General features: G+C 44.8%; 1 long non-coding RNA gene across 1 annotated transcript in view; it reads right to left on the bottom strand.

Annotated features, from left to right (window-relative positions):
* The window catches only part of LOC117035056 (uncharacterized), a 28,145-nt gene extending 12,919 nt beyond the window's left edge, over positions 1-15,226 (bottom strand). The window contains exons 1-2 of the long non-coding RNA XR_004425172.1: positions 15,152-15,226; positions 8,588-8,667 (exon numbers count right to left, since the gene is read on the bottom strand). This is a non-coding gene — a long non-coding RNA (uncharacterized LOC117035056). The remainder of the gene's footprint in view (positions 1-8,587; positions 8,668-15,151) is intronic.
* Between the last annotated feature and the right edge of the window lie 304 nt (positions 15,227-15,530).

Raw genomic sequence — 15,530 nt, 5'->3', positions numbered from 1 at the left:
CTAGGCACTGGGAAAAGCAACAGAAAGCAAAAGAGATAAATATCCCTGCCCTGATTGACAAAGCAATGGATGAGTGAGTTATGATGACAGTTTCTGAGTTTTTACAATTGTGTATCAGAAGGCTTCTGTTTGCTGGGGATAAGGGATCTTCAGGGACACTAAATTATTAGGCATCACAATAAATAAGAGATAAATTACACAAGAGAATGATCGCTCTTGTTTCTTTCTTTTTTAACAATGAGGGAACTGAAAATCAGAAAAGTTGGGACTGGCTGCCTATTCCACGGCTATTTGGTGCAGAGTCTGTATGCAAAGGCTGGCCTGCTTCATTTCTAGCACTGAGTTCTGGGTTGTCTCCTTGGGTTCATCATGGCCTTGGCATTGCTACAAAGATCATTTACCTGGTACAGGTGATCTTACTCAGCAAAGCCAGCAGACATGAGCCTGGGCAGTGCAGGAGCTGAGCGAATGGGTTACCTGGGACTGCCTTCTCTCCAGCAAACTCACCTGTGGAAGTACCTGAGCACAGGGGTTCCACTGAGCTAGCAAGTTGTGAGTATATTGGCACAAGTGTGCTTCATGAAAGGAAGCATGTCGTCATTCCTCATGCTTTCATTAAGAGGATTTAGAGCACAGGAGCCTGAAATGGCTTTGTGTTGGCACAAAAAATCAGAGATTAATAGGAAACCTTGAAAATAGTAAAGCATCTGATTTGGGCTTTTCCATCAACAAGCCCAATAACCCAGAGGAAACTATTAACATACAAATAGACAGGCTTCCCATTAAAACAGCAGCAGACGGTTCTGGAAAAGACCTCTTCACGCAGAAAGCAATTATGACGGGAAATCGAGTCCGATTCAGGCCCATTTGCAGCAAGCTTGGAAAATCAAAATGGAACCACTCATAATCGTGCAGACAACCCTGCTGTGGGGGAGGGGGAGCTAGTTCTTTATTATTATTGCTTTTATTATTTTACTTTTAAAGAATTCAACTTTATAAGCTCCAAATCTTACTGACTTGCAGCCTCTGCTCAGACATAGCACAGTGCAGGGCCGACACATATATTCACATACCAAAGAAAGGAAGAAAGAAAAAAGAAAGTAAGAAAGAAAGAAAAGGAATCAGCCTATGTATAAATAAATAGGTTTTTTGGTCAGATTTCCAGAGGTTAATAGGGTTTCCAGCTGAGATGCCACTCAAACCAAGAACTTCTAAATAAATAGGCATCTGCTTCGAGTGTCTGCACCTTCTGAAGGTCAGATGCTTCCGCCCTGGGCCTTTCATTATTTTAACAGAGCTGGAATGTGCATGGCCAGACCTTGAGAGGCTTAGTTGAGTCTAGAGACGAGAGGTGAGACCTAACAAAGTTGGAAGTCCCAGCTAAGGACAAAATCATCCTGGAAAACATGAATGTTTACTTCCAAATGGTTGTGGAAACGGTAGTAGGCCGAGATGCTAAATTGAGATAATAGACATTTCTAGACCTTTGTGCAAGTACAAGAGTTTGGTGACATGATGACATCCTAGGGACTCACTAGCGAAGACCCCTGCCTGCAATACCTTCTTCTCCTAGCACTGGGCAATTCTTCCATAACCACACACTTTACTCTCATTAAAGTTTAAAGTTTCTGTCTTCTGTGCAACCCTGTGAATCCAGCACTCTGAGAGGTTGGGACTGGCTGCATATTCCAAGGCTATTCAGGGCAGAGTCTGAATGCAAAGGCTGGCCTGTTTCATTTCTGGCACTGAGTTCTGGGTTGTCTCCTTGGGTTCATCATGGCCTTGGCATTGCTACAAAGATCATTTACCTGGTACAGGTGATCTTACTCAGCAAAGCTAGCAGACATGAGCCTGGGCAGTGCAGGAGCTGAGCGAATGGGTTACCCGGGACTGCCTTCTCTCCAGCAAACTCCCTGTGAAAGTGTCTGGGCACAGGGGCTCCACTGAGCTAGCAAGTTGTGAGTATATTGGCACAACTGTGCTTCATGAAAGGAAGCTATGTTCTCTACATACCTGTTAGAGGAAGACAATTTCACGAATTTGACCTAAGACATCCTACAGTTGTCAGCCCTGCCTGTGTCGCTAGCAGAGATTGGGTGCTCTTCCGCATTTCTCTGTGCCCCAGCTAAGTGGGCTGTCTTCAGGTCCACAGACTTGCCATACTTCTCGTGATCCGAGCCTTTGCACATGCATTCCTCTCTGCATGAAGGCCGTGCCTTCCGCATAAACCTAGTTAACCTCCTGGTTATATAGGAGACATGCCATCTGGTCCCTTTCCTTCAGTGCCATTGTCTATAATTATAAACTTACATGTGCCATTGTCTATAATTATAAACTTACATGGGTAATTGTTTGATACATTCCAGTGACCCCTAGACGCTAAGATTCATTTAATCCTGGAGCTCACATTGCCAGAACATAACCTACATCAGGCCTAAAGATAAATGATTCCCCAGCACCTAGTCAGGCCCTCATCTTGTCGGTTATATTAGGTTTGTCCCCATTTCTAGAGCAGAGATTCTAAAACCTTTTGAATTTCCTAAGCAGTGAGAGAGAGAAAGATGTCTTTTGTTATGGTAATAAGGTGACTTTTGGAATGCCCCTAGGTCACCTAATGATGGGGCTAGTTGCCAGGGGCAACAACCCTGTGATTGGTTCACTAATCCTTTGATACTCTTCCTTTTAAGCAGTAGGACCTAGTTCTTCACCCTTGCATGGGGACTGGAATTAGTGATATTCTGTTAATAGAACCAAGCAGAAGTGATGGGAGGCGTCTTCCTAGATCACGGTCATGAAAGTCACTGTGGTTTCTGTCTTGATCCTTCTCTTAGATAACATCTCTCGACAAAGCCAGCTGCCATGCTGTGAGGACACTCAAGAGCCCTGTGAAGAGGCCGTCCTGGGGAGGCACTGCCAACTGCCAGGTGAGTGAGTTGTCTCAGACGTACCTTCTCCAGCCTTTGTCCAGCCTGGAGATGACTTCAGCCCCAACCCACAGCTTGAATGCACCCTCATAAGAGATTCTGAGTTAGAACCACTCAGGTAAGCTACTCTCAAGTTCCTTACTCTAAGAAACTGGTTGAGATAATACGTGTGTTGTTTTAAACTGCTGTGTTTGGGGTAAGTTACATAGCAATAGATCACTAACACACCACCCCACTCCTGGGATCTGGTACCAGAGAGCTAGGGCCCTAACAATAAATGGTTCGTTGTTAGAATAAACCAGATTACAGAATGTACCTAAAATCAGCCATAGCCCTCTTCAAATTTGTTCACCCACGGTGTGACTTTGTTAGAAGTAGAGACTCCGTTTGTACAGAATTCTTTCCCCTTCTCGTGTATTTTTCCCCTGTAGAACAGAATGGCTAATTGCATGGGTTTGACATTACACAAATCTGGGTTCTGGTTGTGTCTCTGCTATTATGTAGGCAAGTGTTGGAAATTTATTTAATCTCTCTGAGATCAGATGTTTCACCATAAAACTGAGGGTAATAGGCCTTACGTCACAGAGTTGCACCAGGGTTTTATAGGGATCCGTTTAGATAACGTACATAAAATATTTAGCACAGTGGTTGGTGCCTATTAAGGACTCAATTAATAGTAACCATTATTATTATCTTTAATAATAATTACCCAAATTACCTTACACCAGCAAATAGGGACTTTCTTGAATTCCAAAGGACTGTGCTATTGAACTTAATTCTGGTAAACAATGTGTGGTAACAGCTGAGTGTTCTGAAAACGTGGTCCATTATTCCCGCAGCAGGATGGTCTAAAGGGAAATTCACAATGAAGATTCAGTCTCAGACCCATTAGGTCAGTATCTTTGGGATGGGAGCAAGGGAGAGAGGAAAGAAAGGGAAGCTGCATTTTTAACAAGCTCCCCCAGCTTGATTCCAGTGTTCAGAAAATCTCTAGTATCACTGTGGAGAGGAAAGAAATTCATCTCAGAACCGGAGGAGAAGCAGGGGTTCCAGTCCGACCTCTGACATTTACTAGCCAAAGCGAGCTAACCTTTGTAATCTCCCATTTCTCATCTGTGAAAAGAAAACACGAATCTGCCTTCTCTAGCTCATAGAGCAATTGTAAAGATCCCCTGAGATAATAAAAACATTAACTGACTATGTAGTGTGTACACAGTTTACAAAGTGATTATATACCCACTTTATCTCATTGAAACTCAGGACTGTCCTATGAAACCAGTCTTCCTCCCTGTTGATGGAGACAGGAGGTTAGGTAGCTGAGGTTACGTGGCTTGTCCAGCCAGGGACAGAGTTGGTGCACAAACTAAGCTCTAGACCACACATCCACATCTGAACTAAAATCAAGATGCTACATCAAGATGCTTCTTCTAGGAACTACTTGAGCTAAGGTTATGCTGCCGAGACTAGAGAGAGAGAGCAAGGCAGAAACTGTTTATGTTCTAATTGCTCAGATTACAATTATGCATGCAAAGAGCAATAATGGTTTTAAAACAAAAACTGTGAGGTCATTGAAATACATTTCCTTAGCAATGGCATTAGAGGAAGTATCAGTCTTGGTGTGGCAGATATTTCTAACTCACGCACCATTAAATTCACTCATCTTGAATTATAAACCTGATTAACTTCATTCATTTGCTTTTTCTGGATCATTATTTTGTTTTTTTCTGCCTAGATTTATCCAAGACAAAAATATCTGGGAAATCATTTGTATTCCCCACATGCTCTATGAGTAAAGGAAAATCAATTTTCAATTGGATAGCTTATATTTCTATTAATAAAATTAAGTGTCTGCTATTATACTATGTGAAATGGTTGGATGGTTTTTCACTGAGTCTGGAGGGTTTGTCTGGGATGGTCTGACTTAAAGTATAGGATATGTCGTGTGTATTAAATAGATCTCTGGGTGTCAGAGGTGGGTGCTCCTCCTAAAGATAGTCACATATCCTTTAGAGTAGGTGGCTAAGAAGGACCCTCTCCCCTGGAAAGACAAGCCATATGTATTAGATTCCGTGAGCAGGGGAAAGAAAGCGCTTTCAAATATGAGGCCCAAACCTCAAGTCACCAAGTCGGACTCTGAACTGTCCATGCTGATTTGGGATCTGGTTGAGTTCTCATATGGCACCTCCAGGCCGAGAGCTTGAGAATGCACTCGGTACTTAATGAAAGTGTTTGAAGTTGGGTTCCCCCAGGAGTAGACCTGGATGCAAGAATTTGAGTGCAAGCAGCTTCTTTGGTTAGTGGCCTCAGATGCTCTGGTAGGTAAATGGGCAAGTTTGACAGAGGAGGCCAGAGTCCAAAGTAAGGTTCGTGAGTGTGTAGGTTACTGCTGCGCAATTGGGGCTCAGTCTAACTGTGGACCTTCATGAGGCTGTGCAAAAAACACTTCAGTTATCCCACCCAGGGGCAAGGAAGCTGGAGGGCATTTATCCTCCAACTCCCATCTGTTCCCAGGGAGTTAAGACCCTGGTACTTCTGACCTGCCCTAGAGTGTCCCGAGAAAGCCCTCAGGTAGGGGCTCGGGGATACTTATAGCTAAAAGCCATCAGCTTGACTGACCACCTGTGGAGTTTTCTACAACCCATAAGGCTATGTCGTGGGTCTGTTTGTATGTGGTAATAATGATAATGCTACACTGGTAATGCTGCAATAGCCATCCACTGAGCGCCCATCCCGTGGCCGTTACCGTAGCAGGTCCGTGATGTATCTCATTTAACGCACACAGCAACCCCAGGGTAAGGCGTCATGATCCGTATTTCACACATGAGGAGGGGGAGAGTCAGAGAGCTTCAGCTGGCAAAGGAAAGCCAAAATCGGAGCCCAGGTCTTTGACCGTAGAACATACCCGCTCCACAGAGCAGGGAGCAAATGTACATTTGTTTAATGGATGAACTGAATATATACAAAGAGCTCTTTTTAACTTTTGGCATTTGAAGGTGGTGTTTTTGTTAACTTGTATCTGTCTTGAATACTTTCTGAAGCCCACCCCTCACCTGTCCCTCTCGCCTCCCTGCAAGGCCAAAGTATGTTCTGTAATAAGATGTGGATACTGTTTAGTCCTAGATGAACATGTGTGTACCTCCTGTATATCTATAAAATCACAGAAAATCTACCCAGGAAATCCAGGATGGGTCAGAGGAGCTCAGACCCTCTCTTACTGACTCATGCCAGGAACAGACGGTATCCCTCACTCTCTACCACACCTTCCTGCCTTCAAGCTCAGAGAATGTGCTCAGTGTAGCTTCAAGCAATATCTAGTTATTTTCTAGGCCAGTTCACAACAAATATTACCAAAGTTTAAGAAAATGTGTTGGGCTTTCAATAAGGTTTGAACTACTACACAGATGTTAGTAAGATACAAAGTATCAGATAATCTATTTCCTACCACAGGAAGCTTCTGCTGCTCACATTGGGGTTTATAGTTGACAGAAAGAAGAGTAAAATACATAAATAAATAAAAAGGATTTCATACGCTATGAAAGTGTGTTTTCCTAATGCAATTAAACTGAATCTCTCAGGTAACCTGGTCATAGGAAGGATTCTCCAGAGGTAGAAAGCGCTGTTTTTAATCTCTAAGAGCGTCAGCCACCATCACACAGGATTCGTCTACTTTGCACCAAAAAAATAAAAAAATACAATTTGGAATATTTATGATTTGCCATGTATAACTGCATATAGCTCCCACTGCTGCCCAAGCTGCAAGAGAGAAACTGAGGCCATTTTTTCCAAATGGATCAATGTCTGAAATATTGGCTTCTATTTCTGAAGAAGGCACTTTTGAGCCTGTTTGTCCAACTCTGTAGTTCAAATTAATTTCACCCTTCAGGGATTTGTAGGCATGTTGACAGATTCAATGACAAAAGTGGAGTTTTATTGGAAATGGTGTTAGTCAGGGAAGCAAAGGGCTCAGAGAAGAATTTGTTAATGGGCTATAGAGACTTTCTTCCTAGGTCACTGGTTCAAATTTAGAACCTGCTTGGCAGTGATTGAAAATCATTGCCACTTGACAGGAGTCTGACAGGTGGCCAGTAATGTGTTGGTACCCTATTCCTGCAACTCCTTCTGGGAGAAACAACCACATGACGGGAGGGCCACCATGGATAAATGAAAACATAGGAGCTAAATCCCCAGATTTCTTTCTCAGCAGCTTGTTACTTAACGGGTTAAACACTTTTATCAGTTTAATAGATAATGGCCCGCCAAAAGATTTCAATGCCTCTCTCTCTCTCTCTCTCCCTCTCTCTCGTTGTCTTGGTATGCACACATCAATTATGTTATTTATTTGTACCTGAATTATGATTTTTTGAGGTATAATTGACATATAACATTATATTAGTTTCAGGTGTACCATATAATGACTTGCTATCTGTACATATTGCAAAATGATCACCACAGTAAGTCTGGTTAACATCTGTCACCACACATAGTTACAAAATTTTTTTTCCTGTGATGAGAACTTTTAAGATCTACTCTCTTAGCGACTTTCACATATACAATACGGTCTTACTAACTATAGTCACCACGCTGTACAGCACATCCCATGGCTTACTTATTTTATAACTGGAAGTCGGTACAATTGGCCCCCTTCACCTAGTCCCTCTCCACCCACACCCTCCTCTGGCCACCACCAATCTGTTCTCTGCATCTATCGGCTTCTTTGTTGGTTTGCGTTTTTAGGATTCCACATATAAGTGAGATCCTACACTTTCTGTCTTTCTCTGTCTGACTTATTTCACTTAGCATAATGCCCTCGAGGTCCATCCATGATTTTGCACATGGCAAGATTTCATTCATTTTCATGGCTGAATAATACTCCACTGTATGTATATACCACATTTTCTTTATGCATTCTTCCATCCATGGGCACTTAGACTGTTTACATACCAACACTTACCTCTTGACAGTGGCAAAATCTAACTAAAACCAAGGGCAAAAAATGAGACACACTGAGAAATGAGGGATTAAAAAGTAACTACAAAACCTCACATCCATCCGCTGCTTACAGCTGAGCTAGATGAGCCACGTGTTTCTATGAAAAAAGACCAAACAATCTTAAAAGGCCAGACCTGGCATCAGAAAAACACACAGGGACAACCCCTAAATAGAATGGCTGCAGGAAGAAATTTGGCAGATTTCCATCTGAAGGGCTCTTAAGAGACACGCAAGGCAAGGAGCCGCCATGTAGGACACGTTATGGGAAGGTTGGCGCCATATTAATTTCAGCGTGGCTGTTCCCAGCTGGAATCCAGTCACCCGATCACATCTCTGCAGGAGTCCATCCTTAATGCAGGCTGGGCCAAGATAACGAGAACTTGATTCTAAGAGGGGGAATTTCCTTAGTTCAATGGGCTTAAGCCAAAACCTTTAAAATTATTTTAATGTCATTTTTCTTTTTAATGGGACATGTAAGTACTAGGAAAATTATAGGCATTAAAAGGGTTTCCTTGGACTTTTTTTTCTTTCTTTTGTAATTGCCCTTTAGAAGGTAGAACTTGTAACTCATTCTGAATGTTTCCTCTGATGTGAGAAAGCCTCACATCCTAAGGTGAGTGCCTCATATTTTCTCCTAAAAATAAAAACCAAAATAAAAAATTCAAGATACTCACTAGTTTAGCTCAACAACTGCTCTTCCCCCTTCGATGATAAACCACTGGATTTCCAGAGGGGTGACAAGAGTTATCCACAGCTGTGGGCCAAAGGAAAAAGTGTGTTACAAACACATAAGAGACAATACATGAAGCCACATTATTGATGAATTTGCAAGTAACACTGCATCCTGCCCACCTGAGGGAACATTGCACTCTTCAAAGTACACCTGTACAAGACTGATGATTTTAAGTGTGGGTCACTTCCTTAAGTTTTGCTGCAACCGTATCACAGACAACCCCCCAGATCTGCGTGGCTTACAACCACAAGCATTGTGTTTCTTGCTGCCGGGTTGGCTTATTGGCTGGGCCTTAGCCAGAGGCTCCACCTGCCTCTCATTTTAGGACTCGGGCTGCAGAGGCAATCCCTGAGGAATGTTCTTCCTACTACCACAGAGGGCAGGAGCTCAAGGGAGGTGAGCAGAAATATGCAGAGCTTCTTAACAGTGTCAGCTTGATTGGCACACACTCGTGTCTCATCATGTCCCATTGACCAAACATGACCAAGTGGGATAATGGGTCAGGGGGAGAAGGAATATGTGTTGCTCGTGAATATAATCTACTGCTGTCACATAACTTGAAACCCTCTACTGTACAGATGATATTTTTATGGACTTAGCACGTGTTTACGGAGTACCTACTCGTTACAGGAACTCATTACTGTACTGAGCTGAGCACAATACATTCATTATATCACATCATCCTCACCACAAACCTCCGAGGGAGCTACTTATTCCCATTGTACAGATGAGCAGATGGTAGACAGCTGCCACCAAGTTCTGTGCCTTGGCCCTAGCTGTGGAAAGCGGTAGAGCCAGCATTGGAGCCCGTGTGACCTAGTCGCTCTGAGCCTGTGATCTAAGGCAGTAACTGGCTGAGGACTGACGCCTGGGGCCCGGAGAAGAAGGCAACAGTCCCCCCATGCAGATCAGACAGTCTGCTGGGCTCCTCAGACCAATACACACGTCACTGTCGCCTGGAGAGAGAGGACTCCATTCTGGAAATGATTCAAGGACCTTTGGCAACTTCTGGAAACCAAAGTGGTTGATTGAGTTTGGTAATCCCAGTTGAGGTCTGAAGTGAGATGTGACTATAAATTACTGAAGCTGACTTTCTGTGCCTTACAACCTGAGGAAATTGTAACGAGGAAATTATAACGAGGAAATTTTGAGGAATTTCTGAAGGGAATTGTAAAGAGGAAATTCGTCATCATCCTCTGCCTGTAATCAATCAAGCCTGGGAAGCCTTTTACTATTGTGGCCCAGGCCAAACGTTGGTCTGTCTCTAGACTCGCTCGGCCATCTCTTTGGTCTACTGGTCCACCAAATACAGTAGTCTCTACAACTTGATCACAATGTTTTGGTGCTCGAAATCTGTGCTGTCCAATAGGATAGTCCCTATCACATGTGGCTATTTAAATTTTAATTCAATTAACGTAAAAGTTCAGCTCCTTGGTCGCACTAGCCACGTTTCCGTGGCTAGTAGCCATAGGTCGCTAGTGGCTGCCATATTGAATAGCACACGTATGGACTAGGTCCGCAATTATAGAGAGTTCTATGGGACAGCACTGCAAAAACTTATAAATAAGTCTCAGTATCATTATAATAGGGCAAGTAAGTCTCTTTTCACTCTTTGTGAAAAGAGTTGCTTTGGCTCTTTACATTTCCAAATAAATTTTAGGATAAGAAATCAGGGAAATGTACATTGAAACAACAATGATATACCACTCTATAGCAACTAAAATGGATGTGTTATATGTATCAAAATGGGGAAGTCTGAACATAATGAGAGTGCGTGAAAAAAATAAGTTGCAAAAAGACTGTGTGTGTGTGTGTGTGTGTGTGTGTGTGTGAGAGAGAGAGAGAGAGTGTGTGTGTGTGTGTGTGTGTGTGTGTGTGTGTGTGATGCTATGATAGAATTTAGGCAAATTTTAAAAACACACAAAAAAACTATTCTATATTGTTTATGGATTACAATAATAGCTAATACTATTAGACATTTATTTATTCCAGGCTCTGTTCCATGGACTTCAAATGTACTAACATTTGACGACTGTACCCAGGATTGATTTACTATCTTCTTTATTTGACTGAGACATAGAAAAGTGAAGCAACTTGCCCCAGGTTACCCAGCTACTTGGTGCAGAGTTGGAGCTCATAGCCAGGCTGTCTGGCTTCCAAGTCTGCATTCATAACCACAGTGCTATCCTGGATTCAGACCAAATGACACTCACCAGACATGCATGGGAATGTTTCCAGAGAGAGAGAAATTAGAAATGGGCTGTAGGTCTTTACCTTCTGCATAATGTGTGTGTGTGTGTGTGTGTGTGTGTGTGTGTGTGTGAGAGAGAGAGAGAGAGAGAGAGAGAGAGAGAGAGAGAGAGAGAATAGAGAGAGAGAATAGAGAGTGAGAGAATAGAGAAGAGATATTGAGAAAGGGAGATCCAAAGGAAAAAAAAAAGGAAAATACTAACATCGGTCAGATTAGGTGGGTACATGGGTGTCTTGTCATTTTCTGTTTGATTGAAATACAAAATCAGTTTTTAATTAATAAAGTAAAAAATAATGGGTATATTATTAGAGGAAGTAAGGCTTCCCAAACTGGTTTATGATCTGCAATTTTCTAACTAGGCTTCTGTGTTGCTAAAAGCAAGATATTTTGCAGAATAAGATGTGAGAACTGGTTTTTGAAGGGCAGCTGTGAGGGGCACAAAGCCAGGTGACAGGAGAGACTGCTACGGGAGAGTCTTGGGACAGACCAAAGGGAGGGGCAGCTCCTACTGAAAGGGTGGGACAGTGATGCTATAAGAAAATCCTCTAGTGCTTGATGTAATCCCTTCTTCCATTTCCCTTGGAAAGCTTCGTTAAAATCTGCATCATCCATGTTTCTAGTGGCCAGGTTACTTTTTTCTTTTGGCATGTGGAGAAGGGGTGAGACTGGCCTCAGAGGGACTGTGTTGTGTGTGATGTACTGTCCCAGCAGGTGAAGTTACGCTCCGGCTCCATATACAAAGCACCGCTTCTTGGCACCCGCAGGCCTTTACCACGGCAGGTAGAGCTCGTAGCCAGTATCGCTTCCCGTGGAATCCTCTTCTCGAATCTGATGCTTTCTGTGATCTGATCAGTCCAGCATTCAAGCTTCACACCCATGTCACCCTGCTCCTGTGGCAGAGCTGCCTGCTAGCCTCCCAGGCAGGGAGCCTCTTTGGCTGTCTCCCTGGTGGCAGCTCGCATGTGGGGTGTCTTGCACAATTTCTGTTCTGGAAGCAGACAGGTGGGAGTGGCAAGGTGGGGCCTCCACGGGCAGGTCTGGGGCAGCTTAACCGTGTGAACGGCAGACACCTGCCAAGCCACCAAGACAAGGGGAGCTGGGTTCATCCAGGTGAAGGTGGGGAAGAGGGGAGAGGAAGGGGGCAGCTGCGGGAAGTCTTCCCTCCATCCTCTCCCTGCAGCTGCTCTGTACAAATGACCACTGCCCCTGCCCACTGAGCCCCCTCCATGGCCAACTTATGGCTTCTTTTCTATGAGCTCATCAGTAATTATGGACCAGCAGGTTGTTAAGAAGCCAACACCCTGCAAGGCACAGTCTAGTTCTGGCTCTGCTGTGGCCCCTCCTGGGGCATGAAAGGAGGTTTCCAGATTCTGGGATTGTGGCCGACCTGTACCTGCCTCAAGCCAACAGTAGGCCTCACGCTCCTTTGCACAATGCAAACATGGACCTACCGCGCTCGGCTTCCACACATGCCAACATACTTATTTCCAAGGCGAAACACTCCAGAGCAGAATGATAAAATCCTGTTTCTTTAGGATAATTTGCCATTGAATTTTACCCTGTGAGCCTCACTGAGGAATGCACCACTGTGAAAGCCTGGACGCTCTGAGACACTACATGGGGCAGGGCTCTGTGGCCGGCGGAGAGGGGAGGGCACTCTCACGGATGACTCCTGCTGCTTGGGCCACCTGCTCCCACGTCCTGTGCACCCACAGCCAAGGCCTGCCTCAGAGTTTGGATCTGTGGAGGATGTAGGGTAGGGAACTGGTAAGGAGCAGTCTGTGGGGTGAGACAGGCCTGGGTTACGGCCCTTCTTAGCTTGGTGGCTAAGCTTTGTGAGCTTCACTCCATTTATCAGAGTGGAAACCTGACCTGCTTTGAAAAGTTTCTAAGATTAGAACTAAAAGTATGTTCATGTGGCTGGTTTGTCTCATCAAGCCTGTGGGGACAATGACTGAAGTAATTTTCCAGTTCTCCTTAGATTCTGCGCATGAGAAAGTCAGTTGCAGATTATTAACACTGGTGTGTTTTAAATAGATTTACTACTAATGAAATTGTCGTTGATATGTACACATGTGGGTTTCTAAATCCCTACCATGTCAAAAATAAGTGCATAAACAAATAAAACACACACAGAGTTTTATTTGTGTTTTTTTCCCACTTATTTGTTTACTAGTGCTACATAGTGTGTATATATATATATATATATATATATATATATATATATATATATAAACATAGCACGAAGGCATGATGAATGGGGCCAGACCTGGGTCCCACGATTTCCTCTAACACGTCTTGGTTTCATGGCCCCCAGCAAGTTGATCAACTTCTCTGAACGTGATTTTGCTCATTTTGAGACACAGTATGCAAAGTGGTTAAGGGCTTTAACTCTGAAACCATATCTGGGGCTGATTCCCAGGTCCGCTACTTACTCATCTCTTTGTGCCTCAGTGTTTTCAGCTGTAAAATGGGCCTAAGACTAGTACCTACCTCATCGTGGTGGTGTGAGGAGTCCATGAGCTAATAGAAAGTCATGTAATATAAAGAGCTTACGTGACTGCCCAAGGGACAGTTATTAAAATGACTATGAAGTGGGAATAATAGGAGAATCTACCTTAGAGGGTTGTGGTAAAGAGGAGACGAGACCATGCATGCGAGTCCCACGACTCGGAAAGGACACCCAAGTGCTGCATAAAATGGTCACCGCTATTTCTGATGTTTTATTTCAGGCCAGGAGGCAGGGAAGCGGGGCTGCATGCAGGCCAGGCTGTGTATCCATGGTGTCCCAGGACCCACTGAGGGTCTACAGCCCCAGGATCTGAGGATATGAGTGAGAGAGACAGGCGGGCAGGAAAGAGAGAGCTAATGTCCCCGGAGAAGGGACGGCGAAGGCCGGGCTCTGGCTCAGACGAAGGTGCAGGGGCTGCACTCACCACACACTAGGAGGCCGAGGTGCTGCATGCCCATTTTGCTGATCCACCTCCTGCTGCCAACTGTTGTTCCAACTAGAGCTCTTTGATCCAATGCCAGTCCTTGGGCAATAGAGGCAAAATGTGCCGGGATTCATGCAAGGGCCTCAGGTGAGGGCCTGCCGAGCCTGACAGCCGTGCTGGCCCAGGGCCAGGGGGAAGGTCCCAGATGGGTGGGGATGGGCCTGGGCTGCCTCAGCCCTCACAGCCAGGAAAGCGAAAAAGACATAATCACAGGGACCAAGGGGCTCTCTGTGTAGGTGCTCTTGCCTTCCATGGAGGCCACAGGACCTGGCACCAGAAGTAGAAGGAACAGCTGCTCAGATATAGGGAATGGTGCAATTGCACGGGTCCTCAGGACCACCTTGTTCAGACTGCACCTCGCAAAGGTGAGACAGCTGAGGCCAAGAGAGCCTGGGGGGGTTTTCTGCGGTCACAGAAAGTCCACGTCAGGAGGAAATAGATCTTTCCATCAACTCGCCACAGGGTTTCTTAGCTTTGTCTGTTGCTATTTGGAGCTGGATCACTCTTTGTGGTGGGGGCCGTCCTGTGCATTGTAGGACATTGAGCCACACCCCTGGCCTCCATCCACTAGATGCCAAAACACTTCCTCCCCTACCTGGGACAACCAAAATTGTCTCCAGACGTTGCCCACTGTCTCCTGGAGACCAACTCGGTGCAATTGAGAACCTCTCCCTGCCTTGTATTACAAAGCAGAAAGGAGCAGAGAGAAGAAGAAAGACATTGAGGAGAAAAAAGAAAGAAGCCAACAGAAGAAGTAGGGAAGAGAAGAGGGGAGAAGAGAGAGAGAAAAGAAGTTGCCTACAGTGCAAACATTGCCTCGGGAGCCAGTGTCCAAGCTTTGTCAAGCTGGCGACGTCGCTGTGATTGGGCCCCAGAGGGCAGCTGTGGAAAAGGCATACTTAGGAGCAGCTTCGTCCAGAAGGGCCCAATATGGCGGCACTCTCCAACACATTAAGCCTTTCCCCAGGAAATACCTGTTGGTCCTGATCCGTGCCAACATTTGCAGTTTCCAATTCCCCCATATGTCCCTACTAAGGGGAGGCGACCAATGCTGTGCCCCCCTGGGGCTGTTTGTGTTTCTTGGCCAGGTCCAAGTACCCACAATGGATGATGCCAGATATGTCCAGCGCTGGAGCCTTTTGCAGGGCTTCCCCTCTGCCGAGAACAGCTAACCACGGGGATGCACATCCAGAACCCAGAGAAGACAGGCATTTTCTAGTTAAGACACATTTACACCAGAAAAGTATGCATTGCTTACCTGAAAGTCGAATGGAACTGGGATTTCTGTATTTTTATTGGCGAAATCTGGCCACCCTAGACAAGCCACTGAGACCTGACTTCAGTGGCAGAAATGGGAAGGGAACTGATATTTCAAACTCATTCTCTGATCACACCCATCCCAGGAAAGCCGCCAGCTTGGGAGGGCTGAAGCCTGACCCTCCTGCCAAGTGGCAGGATGATTTTGTCCTTGGCAAGAAGGGAACAAACAGAAAATCAGTCTCTGGTTAACTTGACGCCAGGGCAGGCACTGACTAAGGTCCGAGTACATCCCAGGGTCTATGCTAACCGTTCACACGCATTATTTCACTGAATGTCGGTCACCATTGAAGGAGTGGGATTTCTTTTTCTATCTGTGC

Source organism: Rhinolophus ferrumequinum, chromosome 15, assembly GCF_004115265.2.
Source record: "Rhinolophus ferrumequinum isolate MPI-CBG mRhiFer1 chromosome 15, mRhiFer1_v1.p, whole genome shotgun sequence".
Taxonomy (NCBI): domain Eukaryota; kingdom Metazoa; phylum Chordata; class Mammalia; order Chiroptera; family Rhinolophidae; genus Rhinolophus; species Rhinolophus ferrumequinum.
The sequence above is the reverse complement of the archived record's forward strand: the minus strand, read 5'-3'. Positions and strand labels throughout refer to the sequence as shown.